This window comes from Podarcis raffonei, chromosome 11 (genome assembly GCF_027172205.1).
Source record: "Podarcis raffonei isolate rPodRaf1 chromosome 11, rPodRaf1.pri, whole genome shotgun sequence".
Classification (NCBI taxonomy): domain Eukaryota; kingdom Metazoa; phylum Chordata; class Lepidosauria; order Squamata; family Lacertidae; genus Podarcis; species Podarcis raffonei.
Window position 1 is genome coordinate 4,028,892 of NC_070612.1, and position 15,769 is coordinate 4,044,660.

Genomic DNA, 15,769 nt, shown 5'->3' on the forward strand with positions numbered 1-15,769 from the left:
TTTTGGTTGCCCTCCTCTGGACACGTTCCAGTTTGTCAATGTCCTTCTTGAACTGTGGTGCCCAGAACTGGACACAGTACTCCAGGTGAGGTCTGACCAGAGCAGAATACAGTGGCACTATTACTTCCCTTGATCTAGATGCTATACTCCTATTGATGCAGCCCAGAATTGCCTTGGCTTTTTTAGCTGCCGCGTCACACTCTGAAAACTCTGTTTGATTCCTGTATACATTTTAAAATAGCCTTTCCGTGTGTGGACCAGGAAGCAATCTACCCAGAAATGTTTGCGTATGTGTGTGTGTGTGTTTCAGTTCCAGCAACTTGGTTTTATTCTTGCCACAACTGTTTGCCTTTGTGTTTCTCCCAAGCCCTGCAATTCAGTCGCATCCATGACATTCAGGTATGCCAGGTGTAGATGAATTCACGGCAGATGAGGCTTAACAGTAGCTGACCACTCTGCAGTTCTATGATTTATCCCACAAGAGATTTCTTGGACACTTTCTTTGGTCAGTTATCACTAGTTCAGACCCCATACTGTATGCGAACTTCAGCTTTTGCTCTCAGTAAGTTCCCTTCTAAATTTGTAGGTTTTTAATGCTTGTGGGCTATTTGCTTCTAACATGATTCCGATTTATACTCTGTTTTTTTGGTACACCTTTCTGGTATTCTTTGAATGCGGAGTAAGGGAAAGGGAAAGGACCCCTGACAGTTAAGTCCAGTTGCGGACGACTCTGGGTTTGCGGCGCTCATCTCGCTTTACAGGCCGAGGGAGCTGGCGTTTGTCCGCAGACAGTTTTTCCGGGTCATGTGGCCAGCATGACTAAGCCGCTTCTGGTGAAACCAGAGCAGTGCACGGAAACGCCATTTACCTTCCCGCCGGAGCGGTACCTATTTATCTACTTGCACTTTGACGTGCTTTCGAACTGCTAGGTGGGCAGGAGCAGGGACCAGGCAAAGGGAGCTCACCCCGTCGCGGGGATTCGAACCGCTGACCTTCCGATTGGCAAGCAGTTTATAAATCCCAAAATTAAATGAATGGAGTCTGCCTAGTGTTAAAACCTTTGCCTTCTCATGATTCTGTACTGCTGCAGTGGCAAGCGGTGAAATTTTCCGTAGGGAATAGTTAGGGACAGAGGTGCCAGTGATGTCACACACACAAGCATTGTGCCTCCCTCTCCAAGTGAGGCAGAAGTTTCTTGGGCTATGGGAATGAGGCAACAGGCTTTAATAGTTTAATGCTCTAATTTACCGGGAACATTTAGGGGATTAATCTAGTCCCCCTAGTCCACTGACCGCACGCAGCTGGAACGTAGGCAGTCAAATCTGAATGTAATCTTCAAGCTGGACTACTGCAATGTGTTCTGTGTGGGGTTGCCCCTGAAACTGCAGCTAGGGCAAAATTTTGAGGCTTGACTGCCCCTTGGGCAAACTGTTATTATCATTACCAGAACCACCGTGCGACACCATTGCTGAAAAAATTGCATTTGCATGCAAAAAAAGAGAGAGGTTTCAATTACAGTTTAAAGGAGAAGTGTTCGGATTGTGCAGCCATCTAGGAGTTTGAATCACAAAGCCATAAATTTCCCCGTGTTGCCACTGATGGGTAGTAGTAGTAATAATAATAACAGTAATTTATTATTTGTTCCCCAGCCACTCTGGGCGGCATCCAACAAAGATGAAAAATACATTCAAATGTCACACATTAAAAACTTCCCTGAACAGGGGAAGCCTTCAGATGTCTTCTAAATGTCAGGTAGTTGTTTATCTCTTTGACATCTGATGGGAGGGCGTTCCACAGGGCGGGTGCCACTACCAAGAAGGCTCTCTGCCTGGTTTCCTGTAGCTTTGCTTCTCGCAGTGAGGGAACCGCCAGAAGGCCCTTGGCACTGGACCTCAGCGTCCGGGAAGAATGATGGGGGTGGAGACGCTCCTTCAGGTATACTGAGCCGAGGTCGTTTAGGGCTTTAAAGGTCAGCACCAACACTTTGAATTGTGCTCAGAAACGTACTGGGAGCCAATGTAGGTCTTTCAGGACCGGTGCTATGTGGTCTCGGCGGTCCTTCAGGGGCACAGATACCCCATTCAGGACCAGGGAGTCCTCCACACCTGCCCGCCTCTTGTCCCCCCAAAACAGTACTTCTGTCTTGTCAGGATTCAACCTCAATCCATTAGCTGCCATCCATCCTCCAACCGCCTCGAGGCAATGTCTTGAATTTTGGCCTTCTTCCCTTTCATCATTAAAAAGCCCCCCAAGTCTGAAATCAAACAGCCGTCTTGTGTTGGGTGAAGTAATATCCCTAATTTGTGTGTACTTTTTCTTGATCTGATCACCTACTAGGTTTAAGGTCAATGGCTGTGGAATACCAAGCAGACATTAAATGAGACCGTGTCGCTAATTCAGTCCAGCGAGATATGTTTTATATCACAAAGGGATTTGTTCTGATACTCAAACAATGTATATTAATGAAATAGTCGAAAGCGATTCATTTGGTTCTCAGAGCAAACACATTAAGGGAGGGTGGGGAGGGAAACCATTGAGAAGTAAAGCGTGCTGCTTCTTTTTTTAAACTGTGCTTTATTTAGGGCTAAGCTGGTAAGCGTCATTCAATAATTACAGAAGATTACAAGGAGTTTTAGGGAATTGAGAATCAGAGAGCAGTTGTATGGAACTGCAGAGTCATTTACACACCTAGATTAGGGGCTTGTTTCAGTGGTCTCATCCCAGCCAAACGACCAGAGAAGACCAGGGGGGTGTTTAGCCAGTATAAAGACTTCAAAATCAGGCCCAACAGGGAGAAAGACAGAGAACAGTTTCTTTAAAAAACAAAATAAGAAATCCCCCAAATCTGAACGAAAAGGCAAACAATTATTCGTAAAAGAACAGTGTTGTCGTTCTCGGTCCAATAAAATGGAGTAAAGGGGAAAAAACACACCCTTAAAAATCAAGTTTTAACACAGTGGAAATAAATTATAATAAATATGATATACTTTAAAATATATGTGTTCTTAAATAATTCATTGTTTCTATTTTTCTGATTCAGATTTTAAAGCAACTTTTTTTAAAACTGCTCTAAAGTCATTTACCAAAGATAAATATCGTGCTTTCCTTAAATAGTTTTCCTTGATTTTTTTTCTCTATCATTACAATTAAAAGTCCTACAAAATATGCAAATTTATTTACAGAAAAACAGAGCCAGCATCTTTTATTTTTAAACATCCCCCTGTTTTTCAAAATTCCTTGTAAACAGTTTCAGAAATTCTTCAAAGAGATTGCATTTTTGTAATTTTTTTGTTTTTTGTTTTTGTGTTTTAAATATTTTTTTAAACGTTTTTTGTGTTTTTTTTTTTTAAGATTAAGGTTCTAGGCTAAACCCCGCTCCCACCCCACCCCTGTCCTGAAGGGTTCTAGAGCAAATATGGAAGCTACTGAAGCGAAAGATGATTGGAGGTTGCTGGCGACAGCTTATGGAAACATGAAAGCGTCTTAGCTGTGGTTTTCTTTTTCCAGTTTATTTATTTTTTCATCAAGTTCGAACTAACTTCCGAAAGTCTGCAAGAAGATAGCCGTCAAGTCCCCCGCCCCAGCCCCCCTTTGCGTTGCCTACAGGAATTGAGATTTTTTTGTTTTTGTTTCGTTTGCTTATTAGTTTTATTTATTTATTACTAGCTGGAATGCTTGCAGTTTAAAAAGCTGCCGAGATCAGCCATCTTCTCCTTTGCCCCCCCTTCCCCCCACCCCCAATAAGACACAGCTTCCAACAGCAGTTGGCTGAGAGCAGGAACTGATTTCATTCTAAACTCTACAAAAGTTACAGTTCTACAACATCTTTGTGGATTTTTTTTTTTTAGCATTAATGCTAACCTCTATGTATATTTTTTTTTGCTTTTTTATTTTTTTTATTTTTGCTTTTTATGTCATCTAATCCTTTCCCCCCTATTATATAGGTATTTTAAACTTTTTTTTTCTTTTTTAAATTCTGTACAGCTATTTTAGGGCGGGTGGAGTCAGAAGCATTTACAAACTTGTGTTCTTTCTACTTTGCATCAGCCTTCTTGTCTTCGTCTTCTGCGCCTTCTTCTTCTTCATCAACATCATCACCATCATCACCATCACTTGCCAGTCCAGTGATCTGCTTATTTATGTGGGTTTCTCCTTTTCCTTTGTCTGCTTTCCACAGATACCCACCTCAACCTTCCCCTTCTAAGCACTCAATCCATACATATTATACAGAAAACCATACGAAAGTTTCATAGACTCTTAATTAATGTATAACCAAAGATCCTCCCCAAGTATCAAAGAACTATTATCTTGCCATTTTTTTTAAAAGCGTTTAAGCGGTTTTTTTTTTTAGTTTTTACATATTTCATATAATTGCTCTCAAAACCTGTTATAGGAACAGCTCATGAGAAAAGGAAAGAACTTCTGTAATTTACATACAGCTACAAGTCTGCGATAAAAAGTTATGTCCTTTGGTCCCTATATAGCTAAGGAATGACAGATACAGATGCTTAGTGACTGGTGCCATGGGGTTTCCATAGCAACTGCATCCTTGGTGGCAAACAGGCACTCCTCTTGTCAGTATCAAGGTTTGCATTTCCTGTTTGGAGAAAAGCCGCTGTGGTAACATCAGTTTCACTGCAGAAATCCTAGACGATCTTGCTCCTGTCGTGATTTTGTCTGTGGTTTTTCGTCGTTGTTGTTGTTATTTATGTTTCTGTTTCAAGCTTATGTCCTTTCGAACCCAGCTGACGTGACTTTTCTTAAAGAAATGGTACAGTCTAAACAATCAGAAAGAGAGTAAGTCTGAAGTCTTCAGCTTGACTGATATTTGCTGATATGTTAAAGGTGTAATCCAACAGTTCTCGTTCCTATATATATTTATTTAATATATATATATATATTTCTCTAAATGTGGCCCATTCAGCTGATGCCCTAAAAAGAGATGAAGAAGATCATTGCAGATTTAACCAACACACATTTTACCAGTTAAGAAAAGAAAAGAAAAATAACCTCCAAGAAATGAAACGAGGAAGAATGAAAGATAGAGAAAACTGACAAGGGAAGAGAAGTTCAAAAGTGTATACCTAAAAAGAAAAGAAAAAAAAGAGGAAATTTAGGAGAACACCTGTTTCCAAGACAACCTTGCTCTCATTGTGGGAACTAAATGCAAATTTGGCGAAGGGGTTCAAGATCAGATCCCTAAACTGCTTTGGAACATTTTGAGAACGTTAAGTAATCCGTCTCCCATAAGTGGTGCAAAGTCTTTCCGGTGTTATCCTAGCTCCTAATGGCCCCTGACTACAAGGAACTTCTGCTCATAATAAAATCTGAAATGATTACTTCACTTAAGAAACAGCAACACTGTGCCATGATAATGTGCATTCGTACACAGCCTGCTTTCACATGGCCCCTCTTCCCCGTTCACTTCAGATTATGAGACAGCGCCAGATATTGCACCCTCACTGCAGACGGGTAGCTGCTGGAGATGCCATAATGAGTGTGCAAAGCTGTTCTCCAGAGAGTTCTGTGTCATGCACCTCGGTTGCCACAAAGCTTTGGATTGGGCTTCGGGGCTGCCGTGATGCCTAGGCTCTGCTAAGTCCCACATTTCTGCATTTGCCAAATATCAGGGTGCTTCCACACTGTCAAACTATGGGAGCGCTCCCCCAGGTCACTCTCCATAGACTGAATTCAGGAAAGACCCATCTACGACCCAAAACAGAAGTGTGCTGTGGAGGGCTTGTGGAGCTCTGGAATTACATGGGCTTTCTCAGACGTAGCCATGTCTATAAACCTTCCCTGCACACTGGAGGCTGGAAAAAGATACTGAGGTCTATCATCTATCTATCATCTATCATCTATCTATCTATCTATCTATCTATCTATCTATCATCTATCATCTATCATCAAAGTGACTTTCCTCTGTTTGACCATGACAGTTTAGAATTGCACCACCCCTTCCCCAAGCTTTTGTTTTTCTACCACGAAAAAGTCAAGAGTATAATTTGGGCAGCTGGGTCTGTCATCGTCTGGTAAAGCACACATGCTCCTTAGCTTATTAATTTTGTGGACTGCTTATAGGAAAGCAAGGAGAAATTGTCCTTTTAAAAGCCCCCCCCCAACTTTCTGTGGGCAGCTAAGCCGCCAGGAAGATATTTTCTTTTGCAAATGGCAGAAAGAAACACTTTTTGCACAGGTGGCTTCAAAAAATAAAATGACTTGGAACCAACTTCCTCTCCTTCTCTCTCTCTCTGTGCAATAAAATAAACTAAAAATGTAAAGCTAACATTTCTTAAATATTTTTTTTTTAATCATGATCCAACTAAACTTGACATTTAAGGAGAATGCTTAATCATTACGGATTAGCTCTTATCTCTTGCTAGCAAGCAGGTTTCTCTTCTTATACACTTGGTGATTTATTACATCAAGAAACTTAGAAACTGCAAAGCTCCCCTCTGGTGGGGAAGGTGTCATGCGTTATATCAAACCATGCTGGCAGGTTTCCGACACTGTTGATTGAACAAACAGCAAACCGTACACAGCAGTCTAAACAATTACAACACCGAAAATAATAAGAATAGAATAAGAAATAAAAAAAGGAAAACACTCATCTAGGACCCTTTTTCAGTTGTAAACAAACAAAAAGAAAAAATGCATTTTACTTTTGAATCAGGATTTTTTCCCCTCTCCCCCAAATAACACCCCCCCTCCCCAGACAGGATGGATTTATTGAGAGTTATTGCGCTATGAGGCAAATTAGGAATTCTAATAAGGCACGTTAGAAGCCGCAGGTTTTATTTTCTAGCTTGCTTTGGAAGGTAGCTCTTTCCATTTGTAAAAACTGCTGCGATTAACTCTATGAATTTTTGAGAGGGATTTGAAATATCTTAAGGAAGAAAGAAAGAAAAAAGATCAATTGAAAAAGGCCCCCAATTATCCATTGAAAAAAAGAAAACACAAGATTTTAGAGTGCAAGAATACCAATCACACATTTCCCCCCCCCGCTTCCTTTTTTTTATAAAAAAAGCTAGGAATTATTCATACATTTATAACAATCCCCCTTTCCGCCCCCGAAAGAATTAAGAATTCACGTTTCCCCTCTTTCCGTGTGATAATCTAAAGAAGCAAAAACCGCTGAACGAGAAATCAAACAACAAAGAAACCACTGCAAGCACTAAAGGAAACGAACAAATAATAGGAAAAAAAATATATATAATTAAAAAAATGAGCACAGCAATAAAAAACCGTGGCAGCACAAAAGTCAAGAAAGGCACATGTGATCATGACTGGCCAATCATCAACTGATACAACATCCAAGAAAAAATGCTTCAATCACGGCACCTCCACGAAACTTGACGGCATGTCATGCAACCAATTCTTAGCTTCGTTACATGGCGCCATCATGTCACACTTTCAACTTCGAGTTGATTTGAACTTACGGACTGGGGGACTGTATTCTCCACTTTCCTGTCATTACGTGAACTTTTTTCCTAGCTCAGCGCGAGACTGTGGTGGATTTGACTGGCTCTTGGTTGGTATTGTTGGAATTTGATTGAATGACAAAAGAAGAAAAGATTTTTTTTATATATATATCTTTGTATTTATATATAGTTTGGAAAAAAAAAAGGCGGGACGGTGGGAAGGAAAGATATAGATTAGAACGGCAAAAGAATTACGAAATCATAAGGTATTTTTTGGAAAGAAAGAAAGGGGGATAAAAGAAATATAAGCACCAAAACACAGCATCGTTCCGAAAAGCTCTAATGAACACGCACAATCGAACGTAAAGAAGGAAAAAAACCAGGAAACGGAATTAAGTAAATAAAACGGATGGAAGGAGCCTAGCAAGAGACATACAGACAGTTCGTGTGGGCACATAATAAACAGTGACCATTAACAGAACAATATGTCGTGGCAGCTAAAATAAGCATGCGTTGGGTGGATGACAGCAGACGCCGGTAAGTTGGTTCGCAAAGTCTGGGAAAATATATTGGCTGCCAACCATCTCCTGTTGACCTAAAAGCAAACCTTCCCCAGCCGTTCCCATTTTTGCAGGCCTCTACTGGATGGGATGGGCCTACTAAAAGACAAGGGGCCTTGTGTTGGCCAGAGACTTGATGTCTCTTTCCTCCAAAGCAGCAACATTCGAAATTTGCCAGGCGCAGTTTGCCCCTGTCTGTCAACCACTCGCGACCAAGTGACGATGCCCGGGCGACAGGATAGTGCCTGAGCCTGACATCTCCACTATCTGGAGATGGAGATCCTAGGATCTTGACTCTTTTCATACACTAGCAACATACCCAGTAGAATTCTATCTGTGATATTCTACCTACACAATCAGAACGAATTTCAGGAACCAAAACGTTGTATTGAAAAATGCAGCTTTAGAGCTGTCTGGCCAGAAATGGTAACTAGACGTTCCATTTTGGCAGCTGTAACTCTGGTTTAAGGAGCCTTTTGGCGCCTAGCTTATATATCTCAGTTTCTAACACTGCTCCAAAGGATCACCAACGTGGTGCCCCAATGGACAGCATGGACAACAATCAGGGATGGTGGGAATTGGAGTCCTGGAGAGTAAAGCAAATAAACAGGGAAGGTGTGGTCGATACGACTGAGCTATTTGTCTGCCTGTTGAACGTATGGCAGGCGTATGAATTCCAGCTACTGCTACAAGTCCCACGATCACACAAAGGTACCCTTCCCCAAACCAACAATTCCATTTCCCCAATGGTTCTTTTCTGCATCAGTGTTCGGTTCCTACCCATGACTTGCGCCAATCTGAGATACTCCTCTCCACATACCCCCACATCCCAGCTCACAAGTCCTCTGTTCCCTGGATGTAAAAAGCAGATTCGCTTATCAAAGCCACTTCCGCCCTGCAGAGGAGCTGGGGTTGCGGGCTTCACGGCCCCACCACACACGTGGCGGCTGGAGCCCAGCCCCTGTGCAATTGGGGGAATCCCCGGCCATGTCACCCCCTGGCTGGCTCTGGGGGCGTGGCCTGCCCTATTTAACACAGGCGCGGCCGGGGATCTCCCTCTTTTGCCGCCTACCAGCTGTTCCTGTTTCCCACCCTCCTGCCCTTTATAGGTTTTCATTCCTTGACCTTGCTATGGACCTTGGTTGGTCGCCATTGAGGGGCCTGGTAGGAATTTTTCCACTTGGCAAATTGGCACGGACCCCTTGGTTTTCGCCTACCTCGTAACAAATTGTCACAACTTTCTTGGTATTAGCAGTTAGGCATTGGTATTGTTCTGTAGATGGAGAAGGGGAGGTAGCGCCATCCCCTGCCCCACATATTGAAGGGTAGTCTGATAAAGGATTCCAGAGGGCATGGCCCTGTCCAAAGCCTATGGAGGTGAGGGCCTAAGGCATGCCCCTGAGCAGTGACCCCGGGGGAGTTCCTAGTTGATGTGCATCAGCAGGACTCCCCCTACTGGTGGTTAACCCTTCCTGGACTTCTAGCAGACGGGCTGAAGCCGGATGTAGTCGGTTAGGACCAATGCCTAAGCCAATACCGCTCATCACCTGTAACCAATAAAAGTTGTGGCCTTATTTAGCCCATTAACCTTAATAATTGTGTTGTGTATTTATTTCCGATTGGGGGGGGGGGACTCACCACACAACACACCTGAAAGATAATCAGGAGAACTGCAAAAGAAAGTTTCTGAAAGTAAGTCAGGGTTGCTTCCCGCAAGACAATTTGAGAACGTTAAGAAGGTCTCAGCTGGATTGATAGGAATTTGTCTAGCCCACTGCACCAACCTGTCTCTAACTCTCTTTTAAACCCATCCAAGTTCTTATATGAAGATCGCATCTGCGTAGGATACCCAGATGGGCCTAGCCAAGGGGGGGCAGGGGGCAGCTGCCCCCCATCAAGTAAAACAATAGAAATACTTAACTGATGAATCATGTCGCTTCTGCCCCCCCCCAAAGTCCTGCCTTCCTGAACAAAAATCCTGGCTATGCCCATGGATAGCCGTGTTGGTCTGTGTTAGCCAAAACATCAGAAAGAAGTGGATATGCTTAAGAGTAATGCATTTGTTATAGTGAAGAGTTTTGAGATCGGTTTGGGGGAAGCTGGCTGCATGGGAAGTGGAGTTTAGAGCTTCCAAGAAGGCTGGTCCTTTACTTGGTAATAATAATAATAATAATAATAATAATAATAATAATAATAATAATAATAATTTATTACTTGTATCCCGCTCATCTGGCGGGGCTTCCTCAGCCACTCTGGGCAGCTTCCAACAGAATATTAAAAACACGATAAAACATAAAACATTAAAAACTTCTCTAAACAGGGCTGCCCCTAGATAAAATGTTTGCAGGCTAAATGGGGAAGGTTTGGAGAATATGAACTGGCTACTGTAACTCTCACAGACGAACTAGACGTTGTGCTGCATTGTCTCCTTCGCCTCAGTTGTGGAATGAGGTGATCAGGTGCAAAAAGGGCGTTTTAAAGACAGCTTTGCTGCAATGTTATTCCTCATGCTCACACAGACTGTTTTTGCGCTCTGTTCTTCGTTTTCCTGGGTGTTTTATCCTTTCGGCTTATTTTATTTATTTTATTTCCTTGAATTTATATACTGGCCTACACCCGCAGGTCTCAGGGCAGTTCACAGAATAAAATCAAAATATAAAACCACAAAATACATAATCCAAATAGAAACAGCAACAACCCAATAACCTCCCTTCCAAACAAACAAACAAACAAAACCACAACACATTTTAAAAGGGCATAGGATGTCAATCAAATCAACCAAAGACCTGGTTAAAGAGGAACGCTTTTGCCTCACGCCTAAAGGTGTATAAGGGACGCGGGTGGCGCTGTGGGTAAAAGCCTCAGCGCCTAGGGCTTCCCGATCGAAAGGTCGGCGGTTCGAATCCCTGCGGCGGGGTGCGCTCCCGTTGCTCGGTCCCAGCGCCTGCCAACCTAGCAGTTTGAAAGCACCCCCGGGTGCAAGTAGATAAATAGGGACCACTTACTAGCGGGAAGGTAAACAGCGTTTCCGTGTGCGGCTCTGGCTCGCCAGAGCAGCGATGTCACGCTGGCCACGTGACCCGGAAGTGTCTCCGGACAGCGCTGGCCCCCGGCCTCTTGAGTGAGATGGGCGCACAACCCTAGAGTCTGTCAAGACTGGTCCGTACGGGCAGGGGTACCTTTACCTTTTAAAGGTGTATAATGAAGGTGCCAGGCGAACTTCCCTGGGGAGAGCGTTTCCCAGATGGGGAGCCACTGCAGAGAAGGCCTCAAAAAAAATGACATTGATATGGTATCTCCTATGTTTCCTAAGGATTCTTGCATGAAGGTGGAATCCTTTATTCATGGAACCAGTATGCCTTTCTGCAACAGTTCTTGCTTTCTGTTTGTGGATCCTCCTCCCTCCCTCCATAAAACCCAACACATTGCAATAATTCCATGACTCAAAAATAGGAATACTTCCAGAAGATGGGACCGAATCCAAACATCTCCCTCTGTGAGCAGAAGTAGGACTGTCTCTAAGATTGGACACCATGAGGCAATCGCCTCAGGCGGCAGTTGCTGTGGAGCGGGGTAGACCTCTGCCCAAGCATTTTTGCCTGAGTTCCTGGCTGGAGGACGTGGCTGTGTGTGCCACACAGCTTGGACTCCCCCCTTTAAACTAGCCTGTTGCCTTAGGTGTGGTGAAGGATACTACCCTGCAACCTGCCTTGTTGATGTGCGAGTCAACTGGCCACCCAGTTGGCTTCTGCATGTGGAAGGGGACGCCATTTTGTGCTTTCCCTCGGGCAGCAAAATGTCCTGAACTGGGCCTGAGCAGAATACACCATTCTGCTCACACTATGGCAGGAGCTGTAAATGTGCCCATGGGACCACTATGGTGCCCATGAAACGCCTCGGTAAATATCCCCTCAAAAATTCACAACGCACAGGGGACAGTTTGCTCTTCCTCTCAGTTCCTGTTTGAGCTGCCTCAGACTCACTTGCATTGAACATATCCCCTTAAACATGCCATAGTTCAGAAAACTGACGCAAGGATTGAACCCACCCCACACCTCCCCTCCATTTTGAACAAAGGAGGAGAGTTTTGCTCTGTGACTACATAGGGCTGGTAGGTGTAAGTGCCTTTCCCCATTTCTGTAGCAGCTGGTGCAGAGTGGGGTCCTTCCATACCTTTTTTGTGTGGGGGGTCCTATCCCTTCCTCTCTTAGATGTTGCCGTCATTTTGTGTTACTTCACAAACATCACATTATCCACATACAGTCATACCTCGGGTTGAATATGCTTCAGGTTGAGTGCTTTCGGGTTGCGTTCCGTGGCAACCCGGAAGTAACAGAGTGCATTACTTCTGGGTTTCACCACTCGCGCATGCGCAGGTGCTCAAAATGACGTCGTGCGCATGCGCGGAAGCACCAAAATGCGACCCACACACATGCAGACGCGCTGTTGCGACTTATATTCCATTCAGGATGCGAACAGGGCTCCGGGAACGGATCCCATTCGCATCCTGAGGTACCACTGTAGTTTTGTGCCACATACCCACAGAAGTCACTTTGTGTTATTCCACCCCTTCCACAACAACTACTTCACCCCCAAAACTGCTTTCAGAGGATCAATATACCATATTGGGCAAGGACATTTCTGCTCAGAAGACCCAAGTAGAGGTGTTTACTTGAATAAAATATTGGGGGGGGGGGCTCAGGCAAGCCCCGCCGCACATAACTGATCACAAGACACATGCACACCATTTGAATGGCAACGTCCATCAGCTTTGGGGGTCCCCTGAAATACTTTATCGGGGCACGCGCGAAAGGACCTCGCTCCAAGGAGTTGGCTCCTAGAGCCCAAAAGCATCTTACCAGTAATGTTCTGCACTCAAACAACCTTACACCGAGTATTCAGGTACTTGGGAGGGCTTTCTATGGGTTACAAATCTGCCGCAGTTGCTTACATCTCTCCCCCAGTCTCCCTCCCCAACCAAAGCCCTCTTGAAACTAAGAGCATGCTCAGTATATCTGAGCTAGGCCTGGCTGTGCGGAAACAAGCTAACTCTAATCTTTCAACACTCAATTAGCACGTTGGATATTTTATTATTATTTTTTGCCTGCAGCTTCAAATTACCTTCAAGGTGTATGGCTCAATTAACTAAAAATATTTCTTGACTCGTTTTTAATTGCACTAAAACTAGGATACACCTCCAGCTAGGAAGAGTAAGGTGAAAATTGGTGTCCCCATATGTTGAAGATTGATTGAAGCCTGAGATCACTCAATAAGCTTTCATAGGACTATTAATTATTAAACTTTTATTAATTTCTCCTTACATTTTTTTTAAAAAAGACATTCAAAGCCCCACTTCGTACGATGTTCCTGAAATTTAATAATTGCATCAGTAAAGCTGGGGCGCTTGTCTTAGAAACAATTTTGAGCACCTTTTGTAGGATATAAACATCAATGTGCAAGAGTTTGTTTGCTGGAAAGTGGGCACATCCATGAGCATCTTTCACCTATTTTCAGCCTGCCAATTATATATATATATATATATATATATATATATATATATATATATATGGGATCTCTAGCTGTCGGTAGTCGCCTGAGCTTGATATGAAACTCCAAGTCCAGAGATTTGCTGAAGAGGCTCACTTGTGGGTCGAATGCAAAAACTCAGACACATTAAAACTAAGGACAACATTAGCACGGGAGTAAACATAAACAGCAATTAAAATTGGCTTGTCGCATTCTTCCTCGGGTGAAGATAGCCACCACAACATACGCCATTCTGATTATGGCAAGCAGGTCATAACATCCAGGCTCCCCCAGCCCTATAGCCATGACATGATCCATTCTCTGTAATGGACTCCAAGTAGGAAATGATGGGTAGATGAATGGATGGCTGGATGGAGGAAAGGACAGCTCAGTCATTAGACAGAATTAGGACAATAGCCTCAGGTGGCACCGGGGGCAGTAGCAGCAGACAACCCCTCCCCAGTTGTTCCGCCTGAGCCCCCTGACCATCCTCCTCAGTGGGAGATCAGAGCCATGTGTGCCGGAATCTAGAGATGCGCCTACCCAACCCCAAATTCTCCTGCTGCTGCCATGTGCAGCCTCCCCATTGGTGAAAGAAGGTTCAGCTGGCAATCCTGGCAGCTTCTGTATACAGAATAGGGAGGGCACAATTTTGTCCCTGGAAGAAGCATGTCCTCCATGCTTACTAACCGGTATTACCACCTTTATACAACAAGAATACTGTCCAACACTTGCCGAACCCTGTGCAGAACCCTATGCACATTTCCTGAGGAGGTTTCACCCCTCCCATATCCAAGAATCTGCGGATGTTCTCTGCTGATTCTCCAAGGAGGAGGGGGCGGTTTTCTGCTCTCTACTTATTCCGCTCCAGCCTCTCATCAAAGTGTCAGAGAGAGAGAGACTGAGTGTTAGAGAGAGATCGTGTGTATAGATAAGGTTGCTGCTAAGAGCAGCTGCAGACACTCAGTGCAGTTCAGCATTTTCGTTTGGACCTCACTTAGCTCTGTATATAGTTGTGTATTATAGTTGTAGATAGAATAAAGAAGATATTCTACAGAGCTGCTCTCCGAGTCGTTTATGCTCTGTTGTACTCTGCTATACTCTGCTATACTCTGCTGTGCGACGACCAGTGGCGTAGCGTGGGGGGTGCCAGGGGTGCCGGCCGCACCGGGCGCAACATCTGGGGGGGGCGCAAGTCCAGAGGGCCCAGCCGCGTCGTGCCCTCGGCCGGCCCCTATTGTCAGAGCGGCTGGCCAGCCTCCGCCTGCTCCTACCTTGCCCACCCGAGGACTGCGGCAGCGCCCGCCCCTGTGGCCACCTACCCCCGCCTCGCCCATTGGCTTGCCTCCCTCGGCCCCGCCTCTCTCCGATGGCCGCGGGGGTGTCCTGCTCGGCGCCGGTGCCTTTTTTCCGGAGGTAGGGAGGCTGGACGGGGAGGTGGGGTTGGAAGCGGGCAGAGAAGGAGGGGAGCTCGTAGCCAAAAGGGCTGCGCCGGCCGGCAAAGGGCCAGGGAAAGTTTGGAGAGGAGAAACGCACCATCATGATTTCCCGGTAGAAGCGGCAGGATTAGGGATGGCGAAGCGTAATTACGCACGAATTTCGCTGGGTGAGAGCTTCGGGGATCGATCGGCGGAAATGGGAATCAATTGGAATATGAGAAAGAGAGAGAGAGAGGGACCATCATTCATAGGCATAGATTTGTAGGGTTAGGGGGCGCAAATCCACGGGTTAGGGGGCGCAAATTACTTGCCTTGCCCCGGGTTAGGGGGCGCAAATTACTTGCCTTGCCCCAGGTGCTGACAACCCACGCTACGCCACTGGCGACGACTGTCTTCTTGTGGAAGTGAATCCGGTGCTCACAACTCTAAGCTGTGAGTCCACAGCACTTTGACCTGTTCCTGTGCAGAAGGTGGTCTCTGGAAGTGCTACCCAGCTCGCCTGGCCCAGTCGGGCTGAAGTGGATGAGTCCAGTCCGTGGCACTGACTCAAGGGTGATGCTGACATTTCCCTGAGACTAAGTTTCACTGAACACATGGGACTTGCTTCTGAATAAACACATGCAGGATTGATCTATAAATGAAGAAAGGTTTACACACACACATCCTTCCTCAACCTAGTGCCCTCCAGACATTTGGGACTACAACTTCCATCAGGCTGAGTCAGCGCAGCTGTCTTGTTTATGGAGTATGGTGATGATCCCACCAAACCAACCACTTCCACAGAGCTTTGGTAACCTCACGGCTCAATTTTTACGACACGTCC

At 44.9% G+C, this 15,769-nt stretch overlaps 1 protein-coding gene across 15 annotated transcripts in view; it reads right to left on the bottom strand.

Annotated features, from left to right (window-relative positions):
• Positions 1–2,554: 2,554 nt before the first annotated feature.
• Positions 2,555–15,769, bottom strand: part of CELF4 (CUGBP Elav-like family member 4) — an 806,729-nt gene continuing 793,514 nt past the window's right edge. For 14 of the 15 annotated variants that reach the window (XM_053408996.1, XM_053408988.1, XM_053408999.1 and 11 more), the window contains exon 13: positions 2,555–4,932. The gene's annotated coding sequence lies outside the window, so the exon portion shown is untranslated. Of the gene's footprint in view, positions 4,933–7,439; positions 7,528–15,769 lie in introns of all 15 variants that reach the window. The other variant, XR_008332805.1, reaches the window with a different exon arrangement.